Source organism: Primulina tabacum, chromosome 1 (genome assembly GCF_025594145.1).
Source record: "Primulina tabacum isolate GXHZ01 chromosome 1, ASM2559414v2, whole genome shotgun sequence".
Lineage (NCBI taxonomy): Eukaryota > Viridiplantae > Streptophyta > Magnoliopsida > Lamiales > Gesneriaceae > Primulina > Primulina tabacum.
Window position 1 is genome coordinate 13,747,622 of NC_134550.1, and position 19,902 is coordinate 13,767,523.

The following is a 19,902-nucleotide window of genomic DNA, read 5'->3' on the forward strand; positions in this document are numbered from 1 at the left end:
CGAAATAGTCGATCAATGCCCATACACGAAATCCACCCCAGTTTTGAGTTTAATAACCTTAATCATATGTTTTTCAAGATCAAGTATTGAATCTTTATTAAAAAAAATTTTGAAAAAAAATATATTTTTTGTGCTATATATTTATCTATTTGTAATGTTGGTACTCTATTTTATCTAATTTCAGTATTTAATTATTGTTTCCAATATCATATGTGCAATATTTCTTCTAATAAAAATATTAAATTATCAAAAATTGAAAGATATATTACTTAAAATGAAATTTAATAATATAAAAGGACTAAAATCGCAAAGAAGTAAAATATATAAGGCCGAAAACATAATTTTACCTTGAAGTCGATTTTTTTTATTCATCGAGGAATTTCCCATCACAAAATATTTTTCCTGATTTATACCCTAAAAAAAGTAAAAGAAAAAGAAAAGAAAAAGAAAAAAAAAAGGAAAAAGAAAAAGAAAAAAATTGATCTTCTAAACGTTATAAGTTTGCATTAACTATGATTATATTTAAATAATGAAACACTTTTTAATTAAATAAATAATAAAATAAAGATCAAGTGTGCATTAAATATTATTTAACAAGTCTACCGCAGCATAATGAATGACAAATTAAATGACAATAAATCTCTCTCACTCTTCTCGCATAGAACACACTAGATTTCCTTCCGAAAACATTTTCTTTGTTTGCTCCGAAAAATGGAAGAAGGATGAGCCAAGAGAAGCTCAAGATTGTGATGTATCCATGGCTGGCCATTGGCCATCACACAACATTTCTTCACCTCTCCAACAAACTCGCCGAAAGAGGCCACACAATCTTCTTCCTCCTCCCCACCAAAACACAGTCCAAACTGAACACAATTCAATCTCACCCGGATCTCATAAGCTTCATACCGATCACAATCCCGCATGTCGAAGGACTCCCCCAAGGTGCCGAAACCACTGCAGATATTCCCTTTCAGATGGGTACGCTTCTCAGGCACGCGATGGATCTCACACAACCCTGGTTGATTCTTTGCTCAAAGAAATCAAGCCCCATCTCGTGTTCTTCGACTTCACGCATTGGTTGCCAGCTTTGGCGCGGGGATTGGGAATCAAATCAGTTTTCTATAATATCGTGAGTTCTGCCTCTCTGGTGTACCTCCTTCACCATATGCCTGACGCTGATGCTTTGTCAGAACCTCCCACTGATTTCCCCTCCATCGGCGGTCAAGCTTTACCCGCACGAAGTGCGTTCGGGGAGGGAATGGGCAACTTCGAAGGAATATGGATCTGACATGACTATTCTGCAACGCTTCGCTCTGTCAGTGGATGAATGTGATGCACTGGGATTCAAATCTTGCAGAGAAATGGAGGGGAAATACTGTGGATTTCTTGAAAAAAAAGCACAAGAAACCGGTGATTCTAGCAGGCCCCGTTGTTACCAGATCCACCGACCGGTAAGTCTAGACGAGACATGGGCGAATTGGCTGGATCAGTTCGAAGCCAAGTCAGTGATCTTCTGCGCATTCGGCAGTGAGGCCATTCTAAAACTGGATCAATTTCAAGAACTGGTTCTGGGTTTAGAAATCACAGGTCTTCCATTTCTAGCTGCACTTAAACCACCCGAAGGATGTGATACCGTAGAAGAAGCACTGCCCGAAGGCTTCAAGAGCAGAACTGAGAAAAGAGGCGTCATCCATGGCGGTTGGGTGCAGCAACCAGCTGATCCTATCCCACCCTTCGATCGGATGCTTCGTCACGCATTGCGGGTCGGGTTCGTTGTCGGAGGGGATGGTGAGCGAATGTCAGTTGGTGATGATACCACATGTGGGTGACCAATTCATCAATGCAAGATTGATGGGGGGAGAGTTGAGGGTGGGACTTGAAGTGAAGAAAGGAGAAGAAGATGGATTTGTTCACAAAAGAGGCGGTGACTGAGACGATCAAATTGGTGATGGAAGAAGAGAGTGAGATTGGGAAAGAAATCAGGGCAAATCATGGAAAGTGGAAGGATTTCTTGCTGACCAAACAGCTCGAAGATTCTTACATGGATGAATTTGTTCAGAAACTGACAAGCCTTGTAACTTGAAATAAAATTTGTACCCAGTTTAATGTGATTTCATACTTTGTGACACTTTGGATTTTTTTTTAAAATTCCTAAATTGGAATGACATAGTAAAATCTCTCTATATTAGGACCGTCGAATTTTATTATTTAATTCATAAATTAATAATTTTGTATTTTAAAGAAATTTTTTTCAACTCAGAAAATTTAATATCACAAAACTCATGTTGTAATAATGAGTGATATTTTTGAATAAATATTATAAAAAACTAATTTCATTGTAGACATATATTTATAAAACTAATAAGTGATATTAATTGCATTTAATAATCAAATAATATTATCTTCTATTAGCTAAAGAGCGTTAGTTTGAATGGTTTTCAAAGTGAAACTTTAATTTGATTTACCTTAATTTTTAGGTTTAAATTATATAATTTAATTATAATATATCTGACATCAAAATCTCAATTTTGATTGAGAATTTTGTTCATTTTATCAAGTTTATTTATTAAGAAAAGAACCAAACACTTTCCAAAAGTGGATGAGTTCCATAATTCTGACAATGTACAATTATTGATGGTGGGGATAGAGAAAAGAACTTGTCGGCAGAGGAAACAATTATAAATTGTATGGTGCAATTTGGTAAATGTTGAAAGTAGATGAGCACACTTTTTTGTTGTCCTTGTGCTTGAATTTCACGTACATGAAGACCACTTTATAGTTAAACAAAGACATCTAGAATAAAATAAGACTAATCGACAATATTAAAATGATGACAACTCCCGATATCAACTCTTCATTCTTCAAGCTTCAACCATCATTTTCTATGCAATTCTAGAAGGTTACAGACAAACTTTGATATCCCAAGATTGCAAATAATTCAATTAATAACCCATTCTTAATTTGTAATCTTGAGTTGATTTTTGAATTTATCGATCTTGTCGATTTTGACAGCCTTTGCATATATCTGTTGGCTGATCACATGTCTTGATAAAGTCATGTATATTTCTTCTCTTTGATTAACCGAATCTCGAATAAAATGACGTCGCATTTCGATTTGCTTTGATCGTGCATGGGAGACTGAATTCTTCGTCGTTGCATAATTGCAGACATGTTGTCACAATAATTATTGTGAGCTATTATGAGCTTACAATTATTTTCCTTCTTGAACTCTGAAAGGGCGTGTTGATCATAAATGAACACGAATAAATTATTATATGTGTATCAAAAATTAGTGTTGTGCTCTAGTGTTGTCAACACCAGTATACAACATGCAACGGAAATTAATTATTAACACACAACTATAATTTCAATAAGTAAACAACATATTTAAATTATGCACAAGTAAAAATATTTGTGCATTATCTCATGGAAAAAATTCACTAGAAAAATATGTAAATCGTTTACACCAAAATAATACTAGTGAGAATAGCAAACCAACATTTTTGACACTCCAAAGAATTAAAATACATCAAAAACTTAAAGTAAATACTAGATGCATGAATAAAAAGAAGCGTAGTGCTTAAACCAAACGAAGCCACTCTTCACCCAACAGTGCACATAGTGTTTTTTTTAGTATCGTCAACACCAATCAGCAACACGTGTAATTATGTGAATCAATCAAACAAACTCTTCACACGAAAATCTTCATTACTGAACTTGTGTGTGTTCAGAAAAACTCTAGCAGCTGCTCTGCAAAAGTGATCGCTCTTCTTCACAGAATATTTCGTATATATAAATCTCCATGTCTTGACCTAATTACCTTTCCATAAAACAAATACTACAAACATGAAACAAGAGTTTATAAGGAATAATAGTCTATTCAAATCTAAGATATTATATCTTAAAGATAAAATACCAAACCAAATCATGTATGATAAATACCAAGATTAAATTATTTAGTAATAAATCTCATTATTAGATCGAGTCAAATTAGTCCAGAATTGCAAAACCTTTTAGTATAATATTTTCATATTATATAAAAGAACAAAATCAATTAAGAATACAATATTCCTTTCAACCTTCCCCTTTTTGCATTTCTGGACACAACATCCAAAAAATGACACAAATGATCATCTCGCATTCAAATTACCTCCCCCTGAGCAAAAGAATATCTCCCTTGAATAAAAGTGTGATACTTCTTGTTCCACATGGTAAAAATTAAAGATTTAAAATGAGTTTATAATGGGCTACAATGAGCTTCTATAGCAACTTGGGTTAATCATTTTCGTAAAGCAATGACGATACGAAGTAGTTGCTATAGGAGCCTATGGTGCAGTCACGTAGGAACGGGCCGGGGCTCGGGTGTGACACAATGGTATCAGAGTCCGTCACCGGCAAAGAACACCGAGAAATAAGTGCTATGCGGGGCAAAGTGCTATGTTCATGGGAGCCACCTCTTGAACCTACGGGGCAAAGTGCTACATGACGAGAGCCACCTCTTGAACCTGTAGGAAGCCCTCTAGATTCTCGGCGCTGATGGATCGAGAATTCAGGCAGCGACGAGGACGTTGCATTCTGAAGAGGGGTGATCGTGATACCTCTTGTAACACATGGTAAAATTAAAAGATTTAAAATGAGTTTATAATGGGCTAAATGGACTTCTATAGCGATTTGAATTAGTCATTTTCGTAAAGCGAGAACAAATATGAAGTAGTTGCTATAGAAGCCCATGGTGCAGTCACGCAGACTCGGACCCAGGTTCGGGGGTGAAAAAAGAGTATCTAGTCCTGAATAAAATAAGTTAGCACAATTTATGAAATATGTGTTCTTGACAGTGTTGGTCAACACGAGTGCGAAACACAATGCAAAACATAGAAACAAAAGAAAGTTTTATAACACCTGGAACTCAACCTGAACATTAATCACTCGCACAATCACTCGTCCGAACCGGACATAGTTCACATCTCCGACAACGGGTAGTGAGATTGCAGTAAATTCTCGCAAGTTCCCTCTTTGTGTAGGGCGTGACACAAGTCACAGTTGCGAGCAATCTTCCGGGTTCTGAGGAACGAGACCAGATTATAACTTTCATAGGCCTCTATATCGACATTCCCTCTCTTCGGACAAATTTCTCATGAACATCGAGATACCATCTGGCTAAACAGCTTCAAGTAAAAGGCGTTGGAGAAGGAGGCAGATGAGCATAAATCTTCAATGTCAGTATCATCTGTGATGTTGCGAACACCAGAGGCAACATCAGCAGCAACATCAGTCTCTTCTGTGGCTAGTTCAGAGTCTTCATCAGAGGACTCTGCTTCAATGGTTTCTTCAATATCAAAATCAAAGGCAGATGAGGAATTGGAGGCAGAAACCTTGGTTAGGCTCATCATCAGGACTCCTGCTCTACATTCTTTCCCATTATTTCCTCCTTTAAACTTGCAAGGATGTCAGTCAATGTTTGTTCATCATCAGAGGAGACAGACACATTACTTGGACCTTCAGGGATTGAACTTGAGGACTTCTCGGCAACAAATGGTTTTGGGCGAGCAACTAGATCAAAATCTTCATCATTAGAATCATCCCCAGCAAAGAAATCGAGGTCCAGAACATTTGTAGAGAAAGAGGAGACCCGAGGTTTCTTCGCTGGAGTAAAATCAGGGCCATACCATGCTTGTTGTTCGGAGCGCCTCTGCAATAGGTTGAGGGAAAATGCATCCGATAAAACTCAAAATCCGGTGGATTTTCGACGTCCCATTCATTTCTCGGCTTGTCCTGGAATGATGGTTCCAATAGAATGGGCCTCAGGGGATACAAAAACCATATGCAGTGGATTCTCAGTGGAAAGTACAATTGATTGCGTTGAGGACGGGGTTTCCATAAGGGGTGGAACACCACGGCTGGCAGCCATTTCAATCCTTATATCCAATGGATCGAATTGATTGTCGACCATCTGTAAAATTCAGCAAGAACAAAAGGGAGTTAACACAAAATAATTGCACGGATGAGTGCGATTATGCGAAAGAGATATGGCACAAATGCTGTATCGGTATAAATACATTCAGTGCAAGCACTTTCAGCATAAATAATCACATAGTGCAACGGTAAAAATATGTAATTATCGCATTCCCGTGACATAAGCCCACGGCCCCCAATGGTAATATTTCTGAAATTCACAAAAAACACTAATCACGGTTTTATCCCTAAATCAAACCGTAACTTTGATTCAACTCGTGTTACGACGATTCTAGAAGATTGTTCAGTTAAAACCCACGTCGATTTAACCCGCGGACGCAATTAGTCACAACAATTCAAAATCTGGGTAATAAAGTTTTTATCAACTGTCATAGGTCAAATACTGATATGTCATTGTTCATGATGAATTAACGGAACAAAAATCAATATGCATATTCTAAATATGCCTTCAATATGATGAATTATCGAAATGTCAGGCAGTGTATAGATTGTGATGTGTTTGAACTTGGTGTTGGCAACACCACCATACAACACCACTGGTTATGAGTCATACTTCCACAAAATGTTTTGATTTAGACATGTAGCTCCCACACTAGAAGAACGATCTTCAAAGAACTCCTCTAGGTAGATTTTTTCATCTCCATTTTGACTTAGAAGTGGTAGCCCCCACACTAGAAGAATGATCTTCAAAAGACACTTCTAGGTAGCTTTTTTCATTTTCTTCTAATCTGATTAATTTTTTTCATCATCTTTTCTGATTTTCACCAAACTGCTCAAGTTTTTTTTTCAAGAAACCATTTTCATATCGGACATGATCAAGATAATTTCAAGATTTATCAATTATTTGATGATTGAGATTGAGCACAAAACACCTACAAACCTTAATTAGAAGATTGATCTCTATCAGGTTGCACACTAGGAGATTGCCCTAATTGGTACACATACCACACTAAAATAAGATGATTATGATTATGCAGTATGCCTATCATCCAAAAAATTTACAAGCACAAATGGTGTTGTCATCGGTGTTGGCAACACAAAGGACACATATGTGTGTTATTATGTATGCACATGCTGAGAGATGTTTCGAAGATTGGAAATCTCTCAAAGTCCAAAGATTTCGTGAATATATCAGCTAGCTGGTTTTCAATCCTAACAAATTCTAGTCGAATTATGCATTTTTCAACCAAATCTCGAATAAAGTGATTGTCTTATGTATATGTGTTTCGTGCGAGAGTGTTGAACAAGATTCTTAGAAATGTCTATAGCAATGGAGTTGTCACAATATATGAAGGATCGTGTGCTGGTGCCTTTGAAGGTATTTCAAACACAATATTCTCCAATTAGCTGCAATAGCTCGTGTTCCTAAGAGTGTTAAAACCGATGAATTAAATCGAGTTTGGTTAAAAACCAAGCGGAAAGAAACTTGAAGTAGTCCTTCTTGAAGAAGACTGTTAAATTAGAAATATTTTAACTTATGTAAACTGAGATGATTGAACAACAGATGATCAGTTGTCGCATATATCGGTTCAGTTATGGCAGAACTGAACCGACGGATGCTCTAACTGATCAAGTCAGTTTGAAAACAACAGTTAATCAGTTAAATACACAAGATATGTTTATAGATATTTGAGCCTTCAACTGCTCATACGTCACCCCTTCTACCATCTCGGGTAGGATCCACTAGAAGACTTTGATTTATACAACTACTTGTACAAACCCACTCAGCTTAGGACTTATACTATTGCCTCAACTGAACTCCTAGCCTAGACTGAAGGCAGCACCTTTCAGCAACACTTCTTTAACGTCTGTGTGTTAAAAACTACATACACAAGTTTAACGTCTTTGTGCAAGACTGTATTTGTGTGGAGGCGCTGAGTGTGTGTGAACGTGGGAACTGAACAAAGAATACATTGGAAAGGTGTTCCCACACAGAAATTTGCTTTTAATCTAAGCTGATAACATGGTTGAAGTGTCCCTCTGGGCTTATTGCTTCTTGTAAGCTAATATGCAATATGCGAGCCCTTTTTTCTTTGTATCTTCACTCTTTCTGTTTTGATCTTCACTGATATTCTATTATATGCGGGAAATTGATCGTACAGTGAGACTCAATTATTGTATCCGTTGCATCTTGAATTCGTTTCTTGGACTCTGTGTCTCGACCTTTTCGACTGCCCTTCTGAAATGTTTGTCTTAATGCTCTGATGCAACATTCATTAGTCCTTTGACTGTACAATTGCTTTGTACCTTTGTGTATAGCTGGAATGCCACTGAATGAGTTTGTCTTCATCTACAACTGAAAGATTATAACTGACGCTCCGAACTAGTCAGCTGAACTGATATTCAGTTGGGCTGGTGAAATCGGTTGACTCATCAGTTGAAACTGATTCACTCTCGTTCAGTTGAACTGATCAGTTGGGTTTCTTCATCAGTTGAACACTCCGTTCGGCTGGCCGGGCTTATGAGGTGTCTCCTGCTGAGATACCTATCCACTGGACAGTCAGCTGAACTATTCATTTGACGTATCAGTTCGCCTGATTCAATTTGTGCAATCAGTTAGGTCTTCAGTTTGCGATGTAAACAACTCGTAACTGATCCTAGCTTCTGCACACTAAGGTAAAAACATTAGTAATACAAAATAATAAGTTTTTTAATATCAAATTAAGATTGCAAACTTGAAAAGTTCCAACAATATACATTCAATGGTCACTGTGAAATCATAATCCTCAATCATGTGATTCATCCAAACAAGTTGTGAGCAGCAACTAGTAGCTGCTTCATACTCAAACTCAGCTGTGGATAGAGACACACAATTTGTTTCTTACTGTACCAAGACACACTGTATTTCCTAGGTAGAAACAACCACCTGATGTGCTCTTCCTATCATCTAAATCTCCGGTCCAGTCAGTATTAGAAAAATCTATCAAATTTGTGTTTGTTTCTTGTGTCTACCACAACCCTAATTCTAGTGTACATGCAATGTATCTAAAAATGTGTTTCACAGCTTTTAAGTGTGATATATTTGGATTTTCTTGGTACCTAGCACACAAAAAACACTGAATATAATTGAAACGTTTGCTATTCGTTTTCTTAAAACGTGTTAGAAATTTTTTTTTCTCTCGTAATTAAATATACTTATATACAACGTTTTAAAATACCTTGTCACCATTTTTAAAATAAAACATCCCTACTAGTGCATGAAAATCCAAAGAGAGAAGTCAAACATGAATCGTAAAATCGTTTACCAAACCTAAAAACATTATTTAAAAAGAATAACTCATACTATAACCTCTCAAAAATATCTCATAACATAAATAAAAGACGTAAAAAATATCTTTAACATTACTTAAAATCATAAATAATAACTAGTGCGGAAAACTAGCGTCAGTCCTCGGGTTATGTGCACCTTCAGTCCAGTCAAGTCAACCATCAATACCTCCATTATCATATTCATAATCAATATCACCTGCATCAATCACACCTAGTGAGTCTAAAAGACTCAACACGTCATATTCTTGATAACGAGTAATACGTAATACAATTAACATATAACAGTGAAAATACTTGTACTTAAAAATATCGTCTTTCATGAAGATGCATAAATATAAATATTTTCGTAAATATTTTCATGATGCATAAACAGTTAAATAAAAAACATTTTCATAATCTTATGCATAAACATTTTCATATAAACATAAACATATTCATATTCGTATCCATATTCATATCAACATATTCATATCATATTAATATTCATGTTCATATTCGTGTTTGTTGAATTCAGATCGTGATTGTGACTCGTATTCTTAAACGTATTGGGCGATGGATCCATCTAAAAAAAAACCACAGTACTGGGCGGCGGGGACACCAGCAACACTCTCACCGGTCAATGGGTCTTGGCCAACGTATTAACATATTCGTATTCGTAATCACGTATTCGTATCCGTATCCAAGGAAACACGATCGTCGGGCTCCCACTGGGACCATAACCCTCACGATATTTCCAACATGTAGTAGTCACAATCCCTGCACGTCCTTCAACATGTTATCATCACTTAATAAAACCCTGCATAATATCATTTTTATTTGAAAACCAAGCATGCAACATATCTTTTAAATGTCCATTTAAATCATAAAAAAAATCATAGACATTTAACAATCATAACTTAACATATTAAAATCATAAACATCCATGAACATTTTAAAAAATCATATATCAACGTATAAAAATTCATAAACATGTGAAATAATCATATTAGCATATTCAACAGCAAATAGGGCACTGCCATGACGTTTACTAATTTCTAGATGTAAAATGACCGTTTTACCACTGGACATAAAATTTCCCGTTTTTGAAATTTTCTTAATTTCATTGGCTCTAACATGTCCTAAATAATTATTTAAGCTTACATGAATTTTCTCATATTTTTATTTAGCATAATTCGATGACTTTTAAATTAATATTTAAATATAACGTATTAATGCGTTTTAATCCCGAATTAAACCAAACCTTAATATAAAATTCCCAAATTGAAAACTTAGACTTCTAATAATTATTTAAGCTTAAACTTAATTTTTCATAATTTTATAAAGCTTAACTAGGCTTTTCAATTAAATCGTTAATTAGCGTTTCGTGCGGCGATTAAATCCCGAATAAATCCAAAACTCGTTATTTTGATCCCAAATTTTAAAAATAACATTTTTAATATTTATTCTACTCCTCCAAGTCATTAGCCACCCCCATGGACCCTTGGATCAATTTTTCCTTCTTAATTTTTGTTTTTGACACATCGACGAACACGTCGAGCCATCTCTCAATTTACTCGAGCCACGCCCGAGCCACTTTGAGCCAAAACCTAGCCAACCCACCTAGGGACCCTCTTTGACCAAGCCCAGCCCGAAAACCGCCCTGGCCCGCTCCAAAAACATCCTGGAACTTGGCCCAAAAACCTGCAATGTGTACGTGTGTGCTTCTCCTAGGATATTTAGGACTCCTAGCCTAACTAGGACACTTCCAACCCATACACCACTTGACCCCTCATGACCCTAAACCTTCCCTATACCACACCCAGACCAAGCCCAGACCGACCCAAGCCCTGGACGCGAGCAGCAATCTTCCTGAGCGAGACAGCAGCCTCGCGTGCACCTTGCTGGCTTGTGCTTCCTCATGTTTTGCTCGAGCCAGCAGCCACCCAAGCCGCACCAGCCCCTAGCCCAGCCCTTGTGCACCACCTTAGGACCCTAAAGACCTAGTCTAGCCCAGCCCAAGCCCCCTGGCCGACCCCCTAAACCCAGCACAAACTTCTGAAACATGCGCACAATTGCTGCCAATTCTCGGTTGGAGTCCTTGATGGATAGGACTCCTCCCAGCCCACTTATTTCGAATCCTAGCATGGCTAGGACCCTACCCTCGACTCCCACACAGCCCTGCTAGCCCGGGAACCAAGCCAATCCCAAGCCTAGCCCTTAAGAAAAAAAACCGAAGCCTAAACTCTTCAAGACCGCAACTTGCTGCCCCTTTGTTTATGATCGTGTGGTGTTTTTGGTTGAGTTCTAAGGCTCCTAAACACGTGTAAAACAAGGTGTGATCATAACCTAAATCATGGCAGCCCTTTAACGCATACAAAACATGATTTTTGATGGAGAATACAAGCCAAAAGATTGACCCATGCCATAAAAACGAAAATAAATCAAAGTGACCCTTGTTTTCCATACTTTCATGCATAAAAATATAATATGGTGTGATGATGAGTAAAAGGAGAATATGGCATGCCTTTGCGCATTAAACGCAAGATTTTACGTTGACAAATCGAAGAACGACGACGAGGAACGACGGCTTGAAAAACTTTAGCAAACTTTCAACTTTTTCTTCAAAATTGTGGTGTGTGTGTCATGTATATTGGTTGATGGGGAGTGTTTTGAGTTGGTTGGAGTGTGTGGCCGTGAGTATGGTATAGGTTGGGGAGGGTTCCATATATTTATACACTAATTAACTCACCAATTAAGGCTTAGGCCTAACAAGAAAAGTTTAGGCCCATTAAGCTCATTAGTATTTAATTAAAATATTAAAATAATTTTGCTTAAATAAGTTTGTGAATTTATTAGCCGGGTTGCCAAAACGTTCGTATTTTTGTTGAAAATCCAACACCGATAAAATTTACGTCCCGGCGTATAAATTCACCTCAAAACCCCTTATTTTCAAAAATAAGAAAAAGCATCACCCTTATTTTAAATAATTAAAAAAAATTAACCAATAAAAACATTTTCTATTTTTCAGCCCTCGGTCTCCGTTCCTCGATCGCAACTCGAATAATCTTTGAAATACATTTTAATGCAACAATGTAGAAAATATAATTTTAAATATGTCAACATGCACAACATAATTAATTTAATGCAATTAAAACAATTAATTAAAATACAAGAGAATTTAATAAATCATATGCCTGTGGTTCGCGTGGACCTTCGAATTTTCGGGGCGTTACAATAATATCGGGGCGTGTGATAGTTAGCTACAGAAGACTACCGATGATTTGTCAACACCGTTGACAACATCATCTTTAGACAGTTTTTCATTTGATCCCATGAGAGTTTTCATAAGCTTAGAATTATCATTTGATAACTTTTTAACCAGATTCTTAGCATATTTGGATTGACACAGAAATATACCATTATGCAGTTGTTAAACTTGCAATCCAAGAAAAAAATTCAACTCTCCTACCATGCTCATTTCAAATTGCGATGACATGAACTCAACAAAGTTATTAACAAGTTTTTGTGATGATGCACCAAAGATAGTGTCATCTACATAAATTTGGAAAATCAAAATATCTTGCTTCAAATTTTAAATAAAAAGGGTTTTATCAACCTCACCTCGTTAAAAGCCCAAATTGATCAAATAATCAGCCAACCTACCATACCATGCTCGTGGAGCCTGTTTCAGTCCATATAGAGCATTCTTCATCTTGTAAACATGGTCCATGTGATGTTGATCTTCAAATCCTCTAGATTGACTTACATATACTTAATAATTTAAAATTTCATTTAAAAATGCATTCTTTACGTCCATTTGACATAATTTGATACGCATATTGAAAGGGGATCGTTTAAGGTGCTTGCTTGCGCAACGGAAGTTTCAAAAATTATTTTCATACAAGAACCAAGCACCTTAAATACTATAGTGTGTAGCAATACAATAAAACACAAAATATCATACATAGGTTGTTTTAGAATTTTACCTATCAATCTTAAAATATTGATGATGGCTCAAACTAAGTTGTAAACAACTTAGCTCTTCAATGGCAAGACAAATCTTCAAGCCTCCTTTGAGCACTCCTTGCTCAAAAATTAAGCCCACCACCAACAAAGAAGATCCCCTCTAATTTTGCACTAGAAAAATTAGAAGATTTTTCTTTGAGAAGAGGGTGCAATCTTCAACAATAGAAGAACAAAAATGGAAGAGAATGACAAGAGAAATTTCGGCCATATTGCTTTTGGAGAGAAGGGGAGAAATTTTTCTTGGTTGTGCAAAAAGTTGAAGTCAAAAGTTGCATGTGCATGCCATGCCATTAACTCAAAAGTTGTTTCCAACCCTTCACCTTCCAAGCATGCATTTTACTTGGGCTTGTAACAATTACAAGACTTAAGGACTTTTATTTAAATGTCTCAAACATATTTGAGGCCATTTAAACTTTACTTGATTTTACTCAAGCTCACTAATTAAATAATTATTTCCTATTGGGCTCTACAACCCAATATTGTTTAATTAATTCAACACTTGAATTAATTTAATTATTTGGACTCTACTAGGCCCACTAGTGTTTAATTAATTCAACACTTGAATTAATTTAATTTAGTCCATAATAATGTTTATGAAAATCACATTTTCAAATACATTATTTTTTGGCCAACTTTTAATTTAGGAACACTTCCACAAATTAAAAGTTTTTTCCCCTTATAGAAGTCATACTTCTATTTTTATTTACGCTTATAAACTCCTTTATAAGCCGTTCAACAACATTGAACTATTTTAAGTTCTCAACAGGATCTAGAAAGTTAGCACTTGTGTGGCCCTCAATGGTTCATTGATACAACTAGCAGTGGGTTCACATCTCCATGTGATTCGGGACTGAACATGTCCTTATATGAGCATGCCCCAATTGCTCCATTCTTACTTATCAACTCCTTGATAATAAGAACGTCAGAACTCAAGTATGATAGTACCCAACCAATCATGTTAAACGCCTAGCAGCATCGTTACATGATTCCCTAGGTATAAATGATAGTTTCTGCAAGAACCATTCAATTATGGTTAGCGTACAGTACGGTCCCTTCATCTCATATATCCCGACCGATTCGACAACTATTGGTATATCGAGAGCTGTCAAAATCGATACTATGTGTCATGTCGTACTTGCATCGATGATGTAATCTATGAAACCCCTTTCTTTATTACCACCATACCTGATCAGAGATTTCATACTACAATACATGTGATCACATAGAATATCCATACACGAAGGTAAGCGGTGAATCCCCGACTATAATGCATCGACTCCATATGTTTCGACAAAACACCCAACCTTGCCACCTGATGACCCCATTAGAGTCGGTAAACAAGTCAAAGTGCAATGCTAGCACAAGAGTCTCAATGTTGTCCTGGGTCATAAGGACTAATGGTGTACAACCATAAACTAGGACGTTTCCACTCGATAAGTGAGAACCACTTGGAAAGTTCTTGTGGAGGGTTGTTCAGTGCACTCTAAAAGAGCACTATCTGCATGTTCGGACATCAAAGTGTCCCCTACCAATGAAACATCGTACTCACATCGCAGATACTAGTCTCAACTCGAGCGGCCTATATCCTTCTTAGCGGTGGCTAAATCGACTAGGAACTGTTTAGAATATACAGTATTTCAAATATGAGTTTCATGATACTCATCATATGAGCATATCATATTCTTTCTACTATTTGTATATTCATGAACTTTATCTATGCAACTAGCTGGGTATACAGATAAAGATGTGCCAAAACAATAATTTTAAATATTATTAAAATAAAGATTGTTTATGCATAGAGTTTCATTGTGAACACTCGGCTAACACTTGGCTCGACGGGCACCTACTCTAACAATCTCCCACTTGCACTAGAGCCAATACCCATATGCTTCAAACCCATCGATTCGCATGCTTCTCGAATAATGGTCAGGTAAAGGATTAGTTAGTGGATCAGCAACATTATCTGCGGAGCCGACTTTGTCAATCGACATTTCTCCTCTTTCACAATCTCTCGGAGGATGTGGTACTTTCTCAATACGTGTTTGGATTTCTGATGAGACCTTGGCTCCTTTGCTTGAGCTGTAGCTCCCGTGTTGTCACAAAACCGGGACAGGAGCAACTCCATTAGGAATGAAGCCCAACCCTTGGACGAAATTCTTATCGAAACAGCCTCCTTTGCTGCAGCTGATGCAGCAATGTATTCGACCTCAGTGGTGGAATCCGCAGTACTATCTTGCTTGTAACTCTTCCAAGAGACAGCACACTATTGAGCATGAATACGAACCCAGAGGTTGACTTCAAGTCATAGATATCGCTTTGGAAGCTAGAGTCGGTATAGCCTTCCAATTTTAGTTCTCCACCCCCATAGACAAGAACAACTTATTGGTCCTTCTCAGTACTAGAGGATGTCTTTCACAGCTTTCCAGTGTGGAAGACCAGGGTTCGATTGATATCTACTCACTACACTTAGTGCAAAAGCCGTCAGGATGTAGATATCATTCCATACATGATGCTACCAATCGCAGATGCATACGGAATGCGTGTCATCGCCGCTATCTCTGCATCAGTCTTGGGAGACATAGACTTGGATAGGGACACGTCATGACATTGGTAGATGTCCTCTCTTGGACTCATCCGTAGAGAACTGTTCACGATGGTATCAATGTATGTGGACTGGGTGAGACCAAGCAATCTTTTTGATCTATCTCTATTGATCTGTATTCCCAATACAAAAGATTCACCCAAGTCGTGCATCGAGAACTTACTCTCTAACCATATTTAGTTGAATTGCAACATCCTACATCATTCCCAATGAAGAATGTCATCAACATAAAGCACCAGGAATGTCACAGCACTCCCACTGACCTTCTTATACACAGGGTTCCTCAGGATTCTTAGTAAAACCAAACTCTTTGATTATACTATCGAATCTGAGGTTCCAACTCCTAGATGCTGCTTTAGACATAAAGATCTATGAAGTTTGCATGCTATGCTCACTTCCGATAGATGTAAACCCTTCAGGTTGAGACATGTAAATCTCTTCCTTAATATCCCCATTAGAAAGGCTGTCTTGACATCCATCTGCCATATCTCATAGTTATACCATGCAGCTATGGCTAAATATCCTTATAGACTTGAACATTGCAACTGGAGAAAAGGTTTCCTCAAAGTCAACTCCTTGTCTTTGAGTACATCCTTTTGCCACCAATCGCGCCTTGAAGGTCAATACCTTCCCATCCGCCCCAAGTTTCCTCTTGTAAATCCATTTACACCCTATGGGAATAGTTCTCGGATGGATCCATGAGATTCCACACTTGGTTCGAATGCATGGAATTCATCTCAGATTCCATTGCTTCAAGCCACTTGGATGAATCGGTATCAGATAACGCTTCCTTGAAGGTCCTGGATCACATCCATGGTTAGCTCATCATGGCCCTCTTCAAGAGCAGACCATACCTCATAGGTGGTCTCGAGACTCTCTCGGATCTTTAGGAGCTTGTATCCCTCTCTTGGCTTTCGGGTGTGGGTTCTTCAATTGTGGATGTCTCTCGAACCTCTTCGAGTTCTATCATCTCCCCTTTTATCAATAGAAATTCTTTTCCAAAAAGGTTGCATTCCTAGAAACAAACACCTTTGTTTCTTGGGGATGATATAATATCCAACTGAATTCCTTGGATATCCCACAAAGTAACATAAAAATGGATCACTATCCAATTTATCTCCCACCACCTGCTCACATAGCAGGGCATCCCATATTCTAAGATAAGAATATTTGGGAGGCTTACCCATCCATATCTCATATGGTGTCTTATCAACTGCTTTGAATGGACATTGTTCAACAATAGTGCCGCTGTCTCAAGCGCATATCCCCAAAAGATGGCGGCAACTCCGTGAACCCCATCATAGACCGAACCATGTCCATCAAAGTCCGGTTACGACGCTCCGAAACACCATTCAACTGTGGTGTAGCAGGCGGAGTCCACTGCGAGAGAATCCCATTCTCCCTAAGATACTCTTGGAACTTGGCACTCAAGTACTCACCACCTCGATCCGATCAAGTGACTTGATGCTTCGTCCCAACTGTTTCTCTACTTCACTTCTGAATTCTTTGAACCTTTCAAAGGCTTCAGACTTGTATTTCATCAAATACACATACCCATACCTCGAAAAGTCATCGGTAAAGGTGATGAAGTAGACATGTCCATGCTTAGTGGTGATGCTAAGGACCGCACACATCGGTATGGATCAAATCCAATAACCCTTTGCTCGCTCCACATGGCCCTTAAAGGGAATTTTGTCATCTTTCCTTTTAGACAGGATTCACAAGTCGAGAGATTAATATTAGACATATCAAACATGCCCACTCCCACTAGCTTGTTCATCCTTCTTAAAATATGTCTAATCGAGCATGCCATAATTGTGCCGTTTAGTTCTTGTTTTCGCTTGTTTGTTTGTTATTGCTTGGACATTGTTTAGTGGAATATCTTTTAATTTTAAGTTATAGAGATCATTTTCAAGTTCTCCAGTACCAATCAAACATTCATTCTTGTAAATTGCAAACACCTTTGCTAAATAAACAAGAATATCCATCTTTATCAAGCATAGAAATGGAAACAATGTTTTTCACCAAATCAGGTACAAACAAAACATCTCTTAAAATCAACTTAAAATCATTGTTCAAAAGCAAGTAAACATCTCCTATGGCCTTGGCAGCAACTCTTGCTCCATTGCCCATCCTTAAGAAGGTCTCACCTTCCCTAAGTCTCCTACTTCTTCCCATCACATGTAAATCATTACAGAGATGTGAGCCACAACCGGTATCCAATACACAAGAAGTAGAGTTAATTGAAATGTTTACTTCAATATAGAACATACCGTTTCCAGAACTTCTGGGAAGATATTCTACAATTACGCCTCCAATGTCCAGGCTTCTTGCAGTGATGACAAACATCAGTCTTGTCAGCCTTTAGTGGTGTGGCTGCCACAACGGGATTCGGAGCTTGCCTCTTCAAGGGCAAGTTCTTCTTGGGACGTTGGAAAGAACGCTTCTTTCCCTTCCCAGGTGGACCAGTCTTCGTACCAGATGAAGAGCCCACATAAAGAACCGACTTCTCATCATTCATAGAAGCCTGCATATAACACTTGGCTTTTAAGTCATGGCCACCATTCCTTGTAAGTCTATTATTCCTCAGGAGTGCAGTCAGTCGGAGCCTCAACAGGGGCGACTCAGTAAGTGTATACGCTATCCTTTCCGAATTCAAGACGATTTTCAGATTTCTTAGCCAATTGAGGTAATTAGTTCCGGTTAATACGTGTTTGTCGAGTATTACAGATAGCGGATTGCGAATCGAAGATATTGTCAAATTTGTACTGAAAAGTAAAACAGATAAATGTTAATACTATTTTAAAATATTTAGTAAGATATAAGTATGAACTTTTACTTCATAAATTTTCGCTCCCACTGTTTTGACATTTTCACACACCCTCTAGTGAAAACGGGAAACTCCTTTCCTCAGTAGGTACGTAAGGTCCAATTAGCAATCATATCCCGAATAATATCATCCAATCACATTTCCTACGAGATAGTTTTCAATTGTATCACCATGCAACCCTCTACGTAAAATTTTGTCTCACGTTTGATTAGGACCCAATAATATGACGTCGTTCATCTTTACGTGTCAAGCCTTACCCATCGATGTTGAACCTTAACGGACGGTCGCTATGAGTTCCCTCAATAATATGAGCCGAAATCATGGGAGTTCCACGTAGTTCACATCACCATGTCAATGGATGTCACAGCTTTCTGGTGTCCAGGCCCCCCCCCCCCAATAATATGAGCCGATCCCCGAACATAGGTAGCGTTCATCATGCACCCATTGTCGATGGAAAACATGGAAATTATAAACAACTTTATAATTCCCCTTTTCAGGCTTGATATTAATTTTGAATATTATTCAAAATGAGGGTTTTTTAATTTTGAAAGGTCTCATCATTAATTTTATTTAAAAGCTCGCCATGTTTGATCGTATGTTTGTCGGATTCATGCAACTTTGTTATTATCATCCTTCATGCATAATATCACATATCATACATCATCAATTAATTCTCATAATCAATTGATCCAATATTAATATCTTGGTCCAATCACTAACCGCCACGATTATAAACTAAATCAACAAAGTATACAAACTATTTTGTCTACTTTCTAATTAATTTATTTATAACCGAATTTTTTTAAATCACCATTTACTATAAATAATTAAAGTTCAACTTCAATTATTTATTTCATGAGAAAATATGTACAACTTTTGTAAATTTAAACTTAAGGGCCCAAAAAAAATCATTTTTCACCAAAAACTTTTTGGCCCATTTAAATTCACAAATCGTATTAGCCATCTAATGACCCAACAATTTCAAGGCCCATGACACTTTGATATTCCAAAACACTTTTGGAAACCCTAGTCGTCCTCGTCGTCACCGGATTCTGGCCAACTTGCACACAAATTTTTTTTTTAAATGAAGGGCTGTTCGTGCAGCCCGTTTCGGCAGCTGCCCGAAATGGGCAGCAAATTCCTGCCCAAAAATCGCCCAAAAACCGGCCTTCGATTTGTTGTTTTGATTGTCTAATGCGGTTAGAAATTGACCTCAATATAA

General features: G+C 37.5%; 1 pseudogene; it reads left to right on the forward strand.

Moving 5' to 3' along the window:
* The first annotated feature begins 621 nt into the window (after positions 1 to 621).
* LOC142518162 (cyanidin 3-O-galactoside 2''-O-xylosyltransferase FGGT1-like) lies at positions 622 to 2,117 on the forward strand (annotated as a pseudogene).
* Positions 2,118 to 19,902: the final 17,785 nt, after the last annotated feature.